The 17,677-nt window shown below is 37.1% G+C and overlaps 1 protein-coding gene across 1 annotated transcript in view; it reads left to right on the top strand.

The window, feature by feature from the left end:
- Nucleotides 1-4,214: 4,214 nt before the first annotated feature.
- The window catches only part of LOC148889691 (serine/threonine-protein phosphatase 2A 55 kDa regulatory subunit B delta isoform), a 30,660-nt gene continuing 17,197 nt past the window's right edge, over nt 4,215-17,677 (top strand). The window contains exon 1 of the mRNA XM_089011694.1: nt 4,215-4,233. The gene's annotated coding sequence lies outside the window, so the exon portion shown is untranslated. The remainder of the gene's footprint in view (nt 4,234-17,677) is intronic.

The following is a 17,677-nucleotide window of genomic DNA, read 5'->3' as shown; positions in this document are numbered from 1 at the left end:
TATATGTTTATTTTATTTATTTTAGGCATTTAATAGGTGGGAGGAAAATAACAGCACTGATTTTAAGTTACGGTTTCGTGTTCATCGTTGTTTTTGACATGACACTTCCTGTATCACGTGACTTCTTACTTTTACGACGCAGGTGCCTAAAAATCCATAATTATCAGACACGTCATTTCTGTTTTCTTTTTATTTTATTTATTTTATGTATTTAATAAGTGGGAGGAAAATAATCGCACCAATTTAAGTGAGTTTCGTGTTAAGTACGATCGTCGTCGTTTTTTGACAAAATGACACTTCCTGTATCAAGTGACGTCTTACTTTTACGAGGCAGGTGCCTAAAAATCTATAATTATCAGACATGTCATATTTGTTTTCTTTTTATTTATTTATTTTATGTATTTAATAAGTGGGAGGAAAATAATCGCACCAATTTAAGTGAGTTTCGTGTTAAGTACGATCGTCGTCGTTTACACTTCCTGTATCACGTGACGTCTAACTTTTACGACGCAAATGCCTAAAAATCCATAATTATCAGACATCATCTTTTATTTTTAATGTTCTTTATTTATTTTATTTATTTAATAGGCGAATGGAAAATTCATCTTAAGTAACATCATCGTTGTTGTTTTTTAACAAAAAGACACTTCCTGTATCACGTGACGTCTTACTTTTACTACGCAAGTGGCGAAAAATCCATAATCATCAGACACATCATCTTTTTTTTTTCTTTCTTGAAGGAACTGTCTTGCATGCTCCTCTGTCCGAGCAGTTCGCTTCATTAGTGGTAGAAAGAGGAGTAGAAGAAGAAGAAGGAGGAGGTGGTGGTGGTGGTGGTGGTGGTTTGCCTCGCCTGCTCCATCCTGAGCAATCTATCTAGCCGGTGCTGAGGGTTAATAGCTGCTGCCAAAGATAAGTGAATTATAAGCTGTTGCTTTCACCTCCGCGTAAAATCTATCGCCAAATTGAGCTTTGCACACTTTGCGAGCGCCTAAAAAAAATCGTCAAACATCTCATGCTTAAAAAAAAGGGAACATATTTTACGCTGCGTAAGTCGCTTATGAAGAAGTTAACCTTTCCTTTTATGTCGGAGGGCTTTTTTTTTCTTCCTCCTTTTTCTTTTAAAAGGCAAATCCTCTTTAGAGATCAGATACTGTTGACTGGAGAAGAGCCGACACACACACACACACACACACACACACACACACACACACACACACGCAAAAATCACGCGCGTGCACGCGCACAATGTGTCGGTGTAACGACAGCGTCTTTTTAAAGCGTATTTGACAACAAATGCAGCTGGCTCAATACCCCCCCCCCCCACCTAGCTCGTTGTGGACATATTAGCGGTGGAAATGAATGCAAATCTGTGTGCTGCAGCCATCTGGACGTGCAGAGACGGAAAGAGGGGCGTCGGCTGAGCCCCCTTTGACTATGGTGGTCTTAGCATTAAAAAAAAAAAAACATCCAAAAAATGATTTTTTTTTTTTTTTTTTTTTTTTTTTTGCTGGGAAAAAAACACGTCACGCTCACTATAATGTCTCCCACCCACTCTTCTATTGACCTCCACTGATATCCAATCAAACCCCCAATGAGGGCTTCCGGTGTGCCTTTGTGTGCGCGTGTGTGTGTGTGTGTGTGTGTGTGTGTGTGTGTGTGTGTGTGTGTGTGTGTGTGTGTGTGTGTGTGTGTGTGTGTGTGTGTGTGTGTGTGTGTGTGTGTGTGTGTTGAATTTACGGGGCGAGGCCCTTCATGATCTCGCCCAAAAATTTGCATGTAAATGGCCGACATCAGCCTCCACGCGTGCCAGGGGCCAGCGGGCCTCCCCAGATGTCACGGCAAAGTCAATCAGCCGGCCGCTGCCCAGCTGTCCAGCCCACTTCCACACCCACGCGCGTGCATGTAACATACTATTATTTTTATTATTATTATTATTATTATTGATTCATATATTTTTTTGTTGTTGCGAAAGTGCTTTTTTTAAACCTCCATTTTGCGTGTTTTTTTTTTTTTTTGTAGCTCAATGCAGGCTTTGTGAAAAAAGGATCTTTTGTCGATTAATTATTAATTACATGCACGCCCACGGTGCCTCGCAAATTCTTAGTGATTAGAGAAGCAGCCCACGCTGAAAACGTGCGTGTTTTTTTTGTCTCTTCTATATGCATTGGAAATGATATATTTTTTGTGTGTTATTGATTTTAGGGATGGGAGGGTGTATTGAGTGGAATGTATTTGACGATTGATTTTATTTTGAAGGGATTGTTTCTTTTATTTAAAGCTATTCTAATATTGCCGTGTATTGATTCGGGTTTTTTGAAGGCTTTTTTTTTAATAATTCATTTTGTACGATTATGCTTTTTGGTTTTTTTCACTTTATAAATATAAAATAACGCCCCCCCCCCAAAAAAAAAAGCATTTTGAATTATTCTCTCGCGTTCCTTAATCAGAACATATTTTAAAGTCAACGTAATGGACGACTCATTTGAATTTAGTCCATGCATGCAATCGTTATTTTAACCCCCTCCACTCCACCCCAAAAATATTATTTTTATTGCATTTGCATTAATTTCTAAATATGACCCCCCTTTTTCCATATTTCCTGCACGAAAATATACATTTTCATATTTTTATGGCGTTACAATTGTCATTTTTTTGCTCCCCACTCCAAATCCCATCTTTTCATTGATTCATCGCCCCCCCCCTCCATAACCCCACCCCCAAAAACACGTTTTTATTTTAACATGCATTTTAATAATTACCTTCCCGCGTTTGTTCCATTTTTTTTATCACCAAAAGTCATTTTTGGTGCATGATTGCAAAACATTTTATTTGTGTGTGTGTGTGTGTGTGTGTGTGTGTGTGTGTGTGTGTGTGTGTGTGTGTGTGTGTGTGTGTGTGTGTGTGTGTGTGTGTGTTCATTAAAATAAATGCGCTCACATTTCGCTCACAATTAAAAAGAAAAGAAGCATCTTCATTCCAAACGCAAAAAAAAAACATTAGAAGGAGACATAAAAAGGACAAATTATGGATTTTTGGAGGAGGGGGGGGGGGGCGCCTGGGAGGGTTAAAATGTATTCTAGTCGAGAAGCGGTTGATGGGATCGATTTTTGTCGAGCTGATAGACGGACAGCGCCCCTCTTTGGCAACATTTTTTTTCTTCTTCTTCTCTCACTTTCACCAGATGCCCGTATCTCCATGTTGATATTTTTAGTCTCGGGGTAAAAAAAAATGTACATAATTATATTTTTTTCATTGTTGTAATCATCATCATAATTATTAGTAGTGGTGTTATTTTTATTATTACATGATATGAGTGTAATTAATGAAAAAAAAGGCAAATTGTGTTTTTTTGGGAGGCTAGTAGGAAATATGCAAAACGTGGAAAAAAATAATAATCATCATTATTATGAACATTTTTTTTAATAATATGGTCTTCCATAATGACGTCACATTGAGTGACCAACTTAATTGTGTGCACTGGTTGAGTTGTGTCAAGGGTATCGATACGCCTGCTTTGCAATTTGCATTTTCATTCTGCTGTGGAAATGATGAGATATATATTATATATATATATTTTTATATATATATATATTTTTTTAGAGCCTCGCAGGCACATTCTGTGGGCGAATTACATTTTTAAAAAGAAGGCGAGAGAAATTAAATAAGAAACCCAGACCACTTCAGGGCTATTAACATCTAAAATATCCCCTGGAAATTTTCCATTGGAATACACATGACTAAAGTAAAAAAAATAAAAATACCCAGGGTGCCATCACTCTTATGCAGACCCCCTCCCGCCTCCCTCGGACCCTTTTCTACCTCCCCAACCTCTCCGATCCAATTGCACTGGTGTCCATCACCGCTTTTGTGAAGCTATCCGGGACTGATTTAAATAAAAGTTGAGTTGGTGTTTCTTAAATGGGTGTCAAAGAGGGGGAAAAAAAGGCAAATAAAATGTGATTATTCAGCCGTAAGTAGTAAAATATTCATTTCAAGGCAAACGAATACTTTTTTTTTTTAAAAAAAAGGTCAAATTTAACTGTCCATTTATATGTTTTCCTCATATTGTATACGTTTTTTTTTAATCATTTCAAATAATGTACTGGTGTATTTGTAATGTACTGGTTTATCTCTTTAATTACAGTCTTATGGAATGGTGACTCCTTCCAAACAGCAATTCCCTCCGACCTCCCACCCCATTCCATCAAGCCATCAACGACCACCACAAAGGTAAATAAAATGACTTTATTATACAGTGCAGTGTATTTCTTTCATTACAATACAATAGCACATTTTTTTATACATAGAATAAGGTATATTTTTTTGTAGTTTTAAGGCTTATTTAGTTGAAAATTATATTTTATGGAGACCTGGGAACGGATTATTCTGATTTTAATGGTTTTCTATGGGAAATAATTTTTTGGGATACACACTTTTCGCCTTATACACTCTGTCTGGGAACCAATTAAGTGTGTAAGCGTATATATATATATATATATATATATATATATATATATATATATATATATATATATATATATATATATACACACAAAACTATATATATGGTCGTATTGCTCTTTAAGCTGCCTGCATGTGCGCTTGTTAGCATTTTTTTATATCATTTCAAATAATGTACGAGAACAACAACTTTTATAAGGGAATTGTCATCATTTATAAGTGCAGCTATTAGCCAAAGTTGACAGGTATGATTAGAAATGTCCTGTGATATATGTGGGCGGGGCTTGGATGTCATGGCAAGTGCATGGCGACACGTCATAAGTGATCGTAAACATTAAGCATGAGTCAATTTACAAGTAAAAAAAAAAAAAACGGGCTCGTTTATGAAGTTTAGAATATGAGGTGTCGGCAGAAAAATGCCAGGACTGGTGTTAAAAGAGTCAAAAGTTCTTTTAGTCAAAGCGCGAGAAGAGGCGACCTTGCTAGCCAAAAAGAACAATGCATGGTTTTTAGTCACCCGACCTCTTTTTTCCGTCATTGTCACTTGAATTCCAGGACCTACAGAATATTGATTTTTAGGACTACATAAGCATGCAATGCAGCGTTAGAAACCTTAGACTCTCTTCTTTTATCAGAAAAAAAGTTAATTCCTAAATGATATGGGTCTGGAGTTATATGAGCTTGAAATGAGGGCAGATGTCCAAAATACAATGCAATGCAATACATATTGGTTTATATAGCGGTTTAACAACAGCTGAAGCCGGAACAAAGCGCTAAGGGTTAATTCCTAAGTTATATGGATCTGGAGTTATCTGAGTTTGAAATGGGGGCGGTTATCCAAAATACAATATAGTATTTTTTTGGACTATAAGGCGCACCTTCAAACAAATGACATATTTAAAATGTTTCCATACATAAGGTGCACCGCATTATATCAATGAATGTGCATACAGTCAAACCTCGGTTTTCGAACGTCTCGGTTCTCATCCCATTCGGTTGTCAACCAAAAATGTCATATTTTTTATGCCCCGGTATACAACCAAAATTTGGTTCTCAACCAAACTGAGTGCATCTGAATGCAGCACTCGACTACCCTCCGCTTCCTTATACTTCCTCATTGTCTCATTGATAATATATTATTATATAATATAAACATTAATATTGTTGTTGTTTTATTTTTGCAAAACTGCTAACATATTTGGTTAAGATCTCCTGAATAGTATGAATTTAAAGCAAGCAGAGCATGGTTTGAAAAGTTAGTGTGCCCTGTTTGCTCAAAGACAGCTGGGATAGGTGCCAACACGCCCGTGGCAGAAAGAAAATTGGTGAAAATAAGTTTGTTTTCATAGAATGTTACACATGACTTGCTCTATTATTAAGTTTATATCCGGTTTATGCGATTAAATAGTTAATAAGTTGTTTTCTAGACTTTGAACGGATTAAGATTTTTTACATTGATTTTAATGGAAAGTGCTGTTTCGGTTTTTGAAGAAATCGATTTTCGAAGAGGTTTCTGAAACGGATTATGGTCGAAAACCGAGGTATCACTGTATTTTAAAATGTTTCCATACATAAGGTATTATCAGGTCAGCTTTTGTAAAAAAAAAAATATATATTTTTTCCTTTAGGTGCATAAAATACAATACATACATATTGATATTGTAACAAAGCGCAATGCTGCCCCCTTGTGGAAAAGTAAAAACATTGCCAGAGGCCATGGCCAGCGCTTTATCGGCACCCAAGTATGGAAAAAAAAAAATGAACAAATTCGGGAATGGCGCACTACGTCATATTTTAAAATCCCTGAATGAATTTGGGAATGGCAGTGAATGAGTTAAAGACGTCAAGCTGGAGAATCTTTTTTTTTTTTTTGTCATGAGTGTAGAGCAAATAAAACTTGGGAAGTGTATTACACTCCAAGGGGGAAAACTTAAAGTATGGAACTTTGCTGACCCGACTCGTAATTCTTGAGACGGCGAAAAGTCAGAAGGATTTACGGCGCACCTACGTAAAAATGAATTTTCTGTGTAGCTCTCTCTCTTGTTTCTGTTTATAATTGTATTTTATTTATTGTATTCTATTTTGTGATTGTATTTCTATTATTCTAGTACCTATGCTTGTCTGTGACTGTCATGTATTATTATTATTATTATTATTATTATTATTATTATTATTATTATTATTATTATTATTATTATTATTATTATTTATTATTACCATTATTTATTTATTTATTCATTATTATTTTTTATATTTATTTTTATTTTTGTATTATTATATATTTTTTATTCTTATTATTTATTTTTTGGGGTCTTTTTTTGTCAACTACAAAATACTCATTCAAAAATATCATTCAAAAATATACTGATAAATTTAAAAAAAGGATCTGAAAGTATAATGCTAATAATAATAATAATAATAATAATAATAATAATAATAATAATCACGTCAAAGTCAGCTTTATTGTCAAATATGCTAACTTTGACTTTGACGTGATTATTATTATTATTATTATTATTATTATTATTATTATTACAATAATAATAATAATAATTATTATTATTATTATTATTATTATTATTATTATTATTATTATTATTACAAGTTAAAGTCAAAGTTAGCATATTTGCCAATAAAGCTGATTATTATTATTATTATTATTAATAATAATAATAATACGTAATAACCTCAGTAACCACTTAAACAAATAATAATAATTATTATTATTATTATTGTTGTTGTTGTTGTTATTATTAATAATTGCCCAATCAAAAATTGGCTAGAAATTTATTTCCTTGAAATTTTGAGTTCACTCGCCTATTTTTATTTTCGGTTTGTGACCAATGGGTGGCACTGTAGGGTTCCACCTGCTACTGCACACCTGTTTGTCATTAGTGGAATATAAAAGGACTTACCGACACGACCACTCTGTGTCGGGTAATTGTTTATTTCACCCCGTTAGGTTTGTTTTCGTCTTATCTGGTTTGCTTAGTTTTAGTCATGGTTTTGTTTGCTACTTTGGACATTTTTCTGTTTTGATGACTTAGTTGTTTGAGATTTTGTTCCTGCTGACTTTATTTAATACAATTTGACATATACGCCCTGCTTCCTGCTTTTTTTAGGGTCCACCACCTTGCAAATTGTGACACCTCCAACCCCCCAAAAAAAATATTAACAACGACCCCTTTAGTAAGCAAAATTTATTTCCATGAAATTTTATAGTTGATATAACTATTTTTTTTTTGTTTTTAAACCACGTAGGCTATTTAAACGTTTAGTATAATTAAGCCCATGTGACAAATGACATGAAAAAATTGTAGTAGAATGGAACTAGTAAATTCCTCTGACTCAATTCCTTATTCCCAATTTCATTTTTACACTTTCACCTGACTTTTTATTTTGTATTCTTATTTTTTTATGGCTTTGGATTTAACCACTTTTGCTATTCTTCTCTTCACGTGCAAGAATTCATTTTACATCATTATTGGCGACGTGGTGCTGATGAACACGCGCCTCCATTTTATATGTGTGTGTGTGTGTGTGTGTGTGTGTGTGTGTGTGTGTGTGTGTGTGTGTGTGTGTGTGTGTGTGTGTGTGTGTGTGTGTGTGTGTGTGTGTGTGTGTGTGTGTGTGTGTGTGTTTTGATATTTTTTTTTTCCCCTTCAGCGACGCGTAGCGACTTCTTGCACTCCGCCGGCATCGGCGCCAAACGCCGAGGTGCGTCGCTATTAACAGAAATGTTAATTGTGATGTCACAGGAGTCAAGGTGAAAACCCGAGACAGAGCGAACACTAAAATAATCCGCACAATAAACCTGCAGTGGTGTGATTGGCAGGGGACCATTTTTTTTTTATTCCAAGAGGTGGAAAAAGAGGAAGTCAATGAATTGGAAATCTACATTTTGTTTTTAGTTGTCTTTGTTTCAAGAGGCCTTGTTTTCCCTCCCGTAAAATTGTATAATGCTGCTCTTTGTTCTCCACACCACATGAATAGCTTGTCCTAAGCGAGTACATGTACACGCCCAAACACACACACACACACACACACACACACACACACACACACACACACACACACACACACACACACACACACACACACACACACACACACACACACACATTACACACACATTCCTGTTTCAATGGTTTGGTGAGGTCCAGATAACTCCAGATAAGGAGTGAGGACCACCGTTGCTGATAAGTTTAGAGAAGAACTAGTGTTACATTTGAACACTAAATGTCACCCCATTTCCCACTTCAACTTCTTTAAAAAACAAAGAAATAAAAAGTGGACTTGAAACTGAAATAACAGCAGGAATGAGGTTTCTGAATGGGTACATTCAAAGTCCTCACCGCGACAGTGAATTTGGTTAAAACATCGTTTTACTTTTTTGTGGTATGAACTTTTTCCTCTAATTAACCACACACACACACACACCGTTTCAATGGTTTTTTGAGGCCCGGATCACTCCTTGTAAGGAGTGATGACCACTGTTGCTGATAAATTTAGAGAACACTAAATGTACATATAAAGTCCTCACCCCTGTAGTGAATTTGGTTAAAATATCGTTTTACTTTTTGTGGTATGAACTTTTTCTTCTCATTAACCACGCACACACAAACATATACACACACAGTAAGTAAAAAGTGTGTGTATATAAGTGAAAATAAAATATACACCAAAAATCATTTTGGGTAAATTTGTGAGGACCTCTCTGAAACTTTAACAGGTGCATATATAGACCCTCTAGAAGCCTTTAGAATGAAAAACTTGTGAGGACCGACCCAAAGGTCAAAAATGTCCTCACTACGTATGGTATAAAATGTTAGTGATCCTCACAAGACTACTCATACAAACACTCACACACACACGGTCGAAGTGATCATCTTAAAAAAAAAAAAAAAAAAAAAAAAAAAAAAAAAAAACCCTGGCGCTCACTTGGCCTACTTTCCAGTGGGAAGGGGAGCGCCGTTCCGGGGAGGGGCGGCCGCAGGAGAGTGCGGAGGATGTTGGCTCACTCTGGGAAAGCTAAGCGAGATTGATGCGAGTCAACATCGTCAACCCCCCCACCCCCCACCCCAGAGTACGTTTGGCCCCGTCTGCTTCTTCCTGTCTTCGTTTTTAACCACAGAATTTCCCCTTCCTACGACAACGACGTAACCGACATTGGAATCTACTCATACCGTGTCGTCGTCCGTAAAGTCGGAAATATTCCTTGGCTACGGCCGCAAAATGGTGGATTGTGCACCGTTTACTAACTCGGAATGTTTTATGGTGTTTTTGGCTTGCCGAGTTTCGGCTCACAACGTCCGCGGCCTTCGTCTAATATGAAAGAATCGCTTTGGCGCCACCCTGTGGCATATTGTGGAAAAATATACCCGTATTTCCCGGTATATAAGACGCACCGGAGTATAAGGCGCACCCCCAAAGAATTGTGTATTTGTAATTTTTTTTCCATATATAAGGCGCACTGGACTATAAGGCGCACCTTCAATGATTGAAAAAAAGTTTTCTGAATATAATACATAAATACATCATATTTTTCTGTGTATAAGACGGATGTGCTTTATACACAAGAAAATAAGATATTTGTGTACTGTTAAAAATGTAAACAATTAAATAAAAAACATGTTGATTTTATGTTATAATAATAATATATTTAATTATTATTATTATTATTATTATTTGTATTATTTATTTTATTATTAGCATTTTATTGTGAGTATTATTATTATTATTATTATTGGTAGTAGTAGTATTATGATTATATCAGAATCAGAATCAGAATCATCTTTATTGCCAAGTATGTAGAACACACAAGGAATTTGTTTCCGGTAGAACACGCTGCACTAGTATCGTCGTCAAAAAAACTGCTAAGTGGCACTATACAGTTCCATATTAGTACTAGTATTATTATTATTATTATTATTATTATTAATAATAATTATTATGATGATGACTATTATTATTGATGATTGATGATGATGATTATTATTATTGATAGTAGTATTATTATTATTATTATTATTATTATTATTATTATTACTAGTATTAGTAGTAGTAGTAGTAGGGTGACTATTTTATTTTATTTTATTTCATTTTTAATATTATTATTATTATTATTATTATGTTATTTTATTTTTGTCCATAACAGTAAAAATCCGTCACATTTTTATTAGACCGAGTCAATCAATGAATGACAAAAGTTTCCCAAATATAATTTACAAAATATATAATGTGATATATAAATAATATATATAGTTTTTCAAATATGACACACCACATTATAAGGTGTTACGCACTATTTCGTATCAGACGCCGGGTCATCTTATACACCGGAAAATCTGGTATTTATATTACGTAAATATATTTGTTTACGTTTATTTACTTTCCCTATTCCTTTCATAACATTGCTGTTGTAAATTTGGAATTTCTCAATTTTCAGACGAGTACAGGTTATCTGATCTTATTTTATCTTAGAAACAACGAAGAAATATGTCATTTAGTCAAGCCATATCATTGTCTAATGTAAAAACACAGCATTACAGAAGTCGACCACTAGATGGCAGTAGAGGCTATGAACCAAAAAGCCTGGAAAAAAAGCTTGGAAATTGGTTTACGACAGCTTTGCAATCCCACACTCCGCTCCTTGGCCACCTTTGTATTCTTGTTTGACTTTGCAATTGAGAATCCCACAAGCGCAGCGCAAAAAAAAAAGTCGGCCAAATTCCGGCAAAGGGGATTTCACTCGTCAATTCCTGTCGGATTTAAACGGCATTAGGACGCGCGGTGCGAGCCATCTGCTACGCCTGTTGATCGATAGCACGTCGGGGTCCGCGTTCAGGTAGCAAGATCGGGGTTACACAACACCGGGGGCGGGACTGGATGGGACCGGGTTGGGGGGGGGGCGGTATGAGCAAGGGTTCTAGAGTTTGGCTCGACAGACTTTGGATGAGGAGTGGCTTGATAATCTGGGGCTTGGTGTACAGCGCCTCACCAAATGTCGACATCTGCGAGGGTGCGCGCGAGGAAAATCTCCTCGGAGGAAGAAGGGGGGCGGGGGTGGATCATCATCTTAGCTCCCCTTCACCTTCAAGCACGCCCGTCGGGCTTTAAAAGGCAGATGAAGAAATCCCAACGTAAACATGCCGAAGTCGGGTTTTCATCGCGCCGTGTGACATGGAGGCAAAGGGGGTGCAACCTTGGCGGATCGTGAAAAGGCTTGACTTGCCCCCCGGATGTAAACATTGCGCTATCCAAAGTTACACTTACAATGCTCTTTAGGGGTTTCCAAAGTGATTCTTTCAAAATAAAAGTGTGACATTTATTACTACTAGAAAGCTAATAGAAATCCAATAGATAGCCAGCTAGACAAATAGCTATACAACTAATAGATAGCCAGCAGATAGCTAGCTGGAGAGTTAGCTAATAGATCACAAATAGATAGCTGATACATAGCTAATACCCAGCTAGACAACTCGATGTATAACTAATAGCCAGCCAGCTCGCTAGCTAGTCGGCAAGTTAGCTAGTAGATAACACATAGAGTGTGTGAGATTTATTACTACTAGAAAGCTAATAGATAGCCAATAGATAGCCAGCTAGAAAACTAGCTATACAACTAATTGATAGCCAGCAGATAGCTAGCTAGCTGGCCAGTTAGCTAATATATAACAAATAAATAGCTAATAGATAGCTAATACCCAGCTAGACAACAACTAGCTATATAACTAATAACCAGCGAGATCGCTAGCTAGTCGGCAAGTTAGCTAATAGGTAACAAATGGATAGCTAATAGAAAGATAATAGATAGCTAATACCCAGCTAGACAGCTAGACAACTAGCTATATAACTAATAGCCAGCCAGATAGATAGCTAGTTGGCCAGTTCACTAATAGATAGCAAATAGATAGCTAATAGATAGACAGCTAGACAACTAACTATATAACTAATAGATAGCCAGCCAGATAGCTCGACAGGCAGTTAGGTAATAGTTAGAATAGAGCACTAGCATGGAAAAAAGGAAAAGCTGCCCCCTTGTGGAAAAGAAAATACATTGCCTAGTGCTTTATCGACACCAAAGCATGAAAAAAACAAAACCCGAACAAATTCGGGAATGCCGTTCTGCGTCATGAAGAAATTCGTGAATGAGTTAAAAATCCACTTTATCTTTAAACCACGTATGCCATCAATAGGATTCAAAAAACTCTGAGTGCTTCACGAAGCTTCATTTGCTCATTGCATTCCGCACTGAGGATAAAGAATACATGCATTGGTGCCTTTGGTCTATTTCTGTGCTCTGAAGCTTGAATAGAGTACTAGCATGGAGGGGACAAAAGGAAAAGCTGTCCTCTTGTGGAAAAGAAAAAAACATTGCCAGAGGCCATGCCTAGTGCTTTATCAACACCAAAGCATGAAAAAAACAAAACCCGAACGAATTCGGGAATGCCGTTCTACGTCATGAAGAAATTCGTGAATGGCAGTGAATGAGTTAAAAATCCACACTTTATTCAAAAATCTGTCACGAGTGCTTCATGAAGCTTCATTTGCACATCACTAAATATTAGGCAATCCTCATTGAGGATAAAGAATACATGCATTGGTGCCTTTGGTCTATTTCTGTGCTCTTCGGTTCATACGTCTACGTGTGTGTGGGAGGATGGATGGGTGGATGACTTAGCGAGAGGCCGCGAAAAATGTTTCACACGGTCCTTTGTTCTACCGCGCATGTGAAAGTGACTTTGTCTCTCCTGAGGAAAAGTTTGAGCATCTGCTCCGCAATGTCGTCTTTGTCGACAAATGAAATATTGAACCGACGGAGTGCGCCCATGAATGTTTCACTCGCACGACGCCAATGCCGATTATACGGCGTAGCGGCACTTTACACGCACGAGCCGACATGTTGTTGTTGCATTTAAGTGCGGCAGATTAGCGTGACGCTAAAAAAAAAAAAAAAAAAACGTTCCGTTCAGTTTAGCAGCGACATGCTCCCTCGAACAACAACGGCGAAAACATCCGCGCGCAACAAACATGACGGAAACGCACGCTCAAACCGTTTATGGTCATCTTTTGGCGTTGACGAGCTAATTGCTAACATCAGTGACGACAATTTTACCGGCGGCTTTATGAGACTAGCTTGTTAAAACATAACAAGTCATTTATTTAATAAAAAAAACACTAATTTGAGGTTTGTTTTGACAATGTCCGACAAATATAATTTGCGGAACAGCCATTAGGTTGTAGTTAGCAAATTGTAAACACGTGCTAATATGCTCATTGTTTTTTAAGCTAGCTTACAATAAGTAAATAATAGAAGAGTGATTTTTAAGTAGCTACTTACAAAAATTGTTTCCTAAATACATGAAGAAATACATGATTGAATTTAGGCTACAACCACAATGTAAAGGCGCTTAGAAATAAAATGTTTTATTCTTATTATTATTATTATTATTATCATTATTATTATTATTATTATTATTATTAGTAGTAGTAGTAGTAGTAGTAGTAGTAGTAGAATCACGCTTGAACCGTTCTTCTTCTTCTTGTTATTATTATTATTATTATCATTATTAATAATAATAATAATATTATTATGAAAGTGTCCTTGAGAGCTTTGAAAGGTGCCTAAAATGAAATGTATTATTAGTAGTAGTACTAGTAGTAGTAGTAGTAGTAGTAGTAGTGATAGTAGTAGTAGTAGTATCACGCTTGAACCGTTCTTCTTCTTCTTCTTATTATTATTATTATTATTATTATGAAACAGCTTTGAAAGGCGTTTAAAATGAAATGTATTATTATTATTATTATTAGTAGTAGTAGTAGTAGTAGTATTTGAGGTTAGCATTTAGTCGTCTGAAAATCAGTAGAAACTGACAAACTTGTTAGCTAGCTCTTCTTCTTCTTCTTCTTCTTCTTCTTCTTCTTATTCTTCTTCTTCTTCTTCTTCTTATTATTATTATTATTATTATTATTGTTGTTGTTGTTGTTGTTGTTGTTATTATTATTATGAGTAGTAGTATTTAATGTTAGCATTTAGTCGTCTGAAAATCAGTAGAAACTGACAAACTTGTTAGCTAGCATGATAGCTTAAACAAAATAATACAGTATCAAACTGACCAATTTGCCTATTTATGCATCCAAAATGTCCAATTTTGGACAACATCCCACATCGTGACTCCCTTCCGCTAAATGCTAACCACTTTTTTACCAACTAAGCGCCGCTTCGGGTACTCACAATCGCTCCCGATATCTCAATTGTTCCACGTTAGCATTCGGCTATCACGTCGGGGGAGATGATAAAATGGTTGTCGTGAGTAGCCTTTTGTCCGCTACGCTAGGAGAGTTCCGTCGCTAAAAAGGGAGGGACAAAAGCCAAAAGGAGCCACGGGTATAAAGTTCCGCCCGGTGACAATAGCCAAAGTTTCAACTTGCAACGCATTTGGGTGTAACGTTAACTGGAATCGTGTGGATCAAAGACCCCGGCGAACAAAGTGGGTTGAAAATGCCGCGGGAGAACGTCTTGCGCTCCCGTGAAGGACAGTACGGAACCGGGCGGTGCGGGCTAATTAGCGACATTTTGTTTTGGTTAAAGGCCCGGACGGCCCCCGATTCCACATTAGAAAGTGAAAAGCTCCCGCGTCTCCGGACAAGTTGTGTTCATAATTTGTAAATTCACTTCAAATGACTTCTACTGAGCGTATTTTACAAAGATTCCACCGCATGTAGCGATATTTTACCTTTTAAGACTCGCGCTGAATATTCAGCAAGTCTTGTTTTTGAGTTGGTGACGAGTCCGTACGTGACGTCACTGAAGAAACGCCCCTGACCGAAAAAAGGACACATTGTAGTGGTCCTTCCGTCACGTCAATGCATTTTGCTGTACTTGTTTGGTCTGAAAACGTTGTGTTGCACCAAAAAAGAGCCAGAAGAGGGCGACCAAGCTCCATGTAAGGAATTTATCAGCCTGTGGAAACGGGCTGATTAATTCCTCACACGGTGCTTGGTCGCCATTTTCTGCCTCTTTTTTGGTGATACATTTCTCCCCAATGTTGCCTCAAAATGGCGCGGAATAAATTCTTTCATCGATTGCATAAAAACGACTTTAAAGGACAACCGACATCACTTTTTTGTTTACTAACTGACATCAGAAAACCGTTTTATAGCATCTAAAATACCCAAAACACGCAGGATGATATTTTTATTCAAATGCAAAACACCAATAAAGATTGAGCTGCGAATTGGGCATTTTCAGAAAGTCCCGCCCCCAGTTCGTGACGTCACGCCAAGACGTCGTGCATTGCTGGAGAATCCAAACAATGGCTTCAGATTCGGAGAATATGCTTTCTTGTTACTCATCCAGTTATGAATATGATTCAAATAGTTCGGAAGAGGAAAGCATACATGTTTGCAATCAAGTAAAGAATTATATGTGCCATTTTGAGGCAACATTGGGGGCAAATCTCTCACCCCCAAAAAAAAGAGGCACACAATGGCGACCTCCAGTGGCCACCTCCGCTTCCACAGGCTGATAAATTCCTTATATGGAGCTTGGATGCCCTCTTCCGGCGGCTTTTGGGTGCAACGCGGTTCTCAGACCAAACATGTACAGCAAAACACATTGATGTGGTGGCTACAATGCGTCTTTTTTCGGTCAGGGGGCGGTTCTTTCATGACGTCACGTACGGACTCGTCACCAACTCAAAAACAAGACTTCCTGAATATTCAAAGTGAGTCTTAAAACGTAAAATATAGATATATGCGGTAGAATCTTATTAAAATACGCTCAGTCGAAGTCATTTGAAGCCCTTTTACAAATTATGGACACGTCGGTTGTCCTTTAAGTCATTCTTATTGGTGTTTTTTATTTGACTAAAAATATCGGCCTACGTGTTTTGGGTATTTTAGATGCTATAAAACGTTTTTCTGGTGTCAGTTAGGAAACAAAAAAAACGGTGTCGGTTGTCCTTTAACGGGGAAATCCAACAAAGGCCGATTCATTCGAACGCGGTCAATTTTGTATATCGCGTGTGAAACATTCATGGGGCCTCGGAATTATTCAATGGCTCTCGTTCAAATGAGAAAAGTCGGCCTTGGAAATGAGGCGAGGCTTACGGCGAACCATCAGGTGCGCTCGCGCGTACAATGCCGACGTGTAACCTTTACACTGCGCTTGAACCTGCGTATACAAGTGTTATGAAAGGTCCCTGTGGCGCCTCGCTCTTCTCACATGGATTTGACGACTTGCCACTTTATTAGCTGCTAAGCCACCCCCGAACCTCCTCCCAGATCATACCCCCCCACAATACGTGTTCTGTACAGAGTAGGGGGGGTACATTATGAGCCGGGTTTCTTATTGTCTGCCAGCGTTATTAGAAGGAAGAGTGTGCAGTACTCACTTCGACCCCCCCACCGTCACCCCGAGAGAATAGACCGACTGTTGGAAAAGCGAGCTACAAGTGCAATTTAACCCATCTTATTTACAATGTGATCGTTTTACAAGGACATGCTTTCTGTAAAGGATCAGCGTCTAATATTTCTTCTCACTGTGATTCATTGATTTTTTTTTTCTTCCACCTTCTCTTCTTTTTCGTTATCTTCACGATATATTTGATGTGACGTCCAAATAAACCAGTCGTCGTCCCCCCCCAAAAAAAAAAAATAAGTCAACCCGAGTAGACGCTTAATATTGCTGCGCCGTGAAAAAAAACAAATTAAATTAAATGTTGAATCGAGTGTAATCACCGATGCAATGTCGTAATGTTTAAAAGTCGTTGGTGGCCTTCATTGTCATTTTAAAAAAGGAAACAAAAAAAAAATCACTGTTGACAAATAATCAGTGACATACTGCCATCTAGTGGTCAAAGTATCGTACTGTATTCAAAACTTAATGCAAAAATAAAATAAAGCAGTTGGTAGGCTGTGCGTTTGATACCGGGATCTTCGTGGACACGACCCGCATTCACCTTTTGATACGTTTACGTCAAATTTAATATTCATCTCATAATATCAATGAAACGTGTCGATAAAATACGTCATTGTTTTAATGTATACGGATAACTCCGGATGTGATTTGCTAGTTGAACAAACAGGTTTGCTCATGTGACGTAATTGAACCCCCAACCACAAAAAAAAACTGACAACTTGTATACACTAGGTAAAAAAAAACATTTTCAAAAATTAGATAAATACATATTTCAATTATTTTTTGACT

The sequence above is a fragment of the Hippocampus bargibanti genome, linkage group LG13 (assembly GCF_051943395.1).
Source record: "Hippocampus bargibanti isolate YZ-2025 linkage group LG13, ASM5194339v1, whole genome shotgun sequence".
In the NCBI taxonomy this organism is placed as follows: domain Eukaryota; kingdom Metazoa; phylum Chordata; class Actinopteri; order Syngnathiformes; family Syngnathidae; genus Hippocampus; species Hippocampus bargibanti.
Note: the sequence above shows the minus strand (reverse complement) of the source record. Positions and strands in the feature narration are given on the sequence as shown.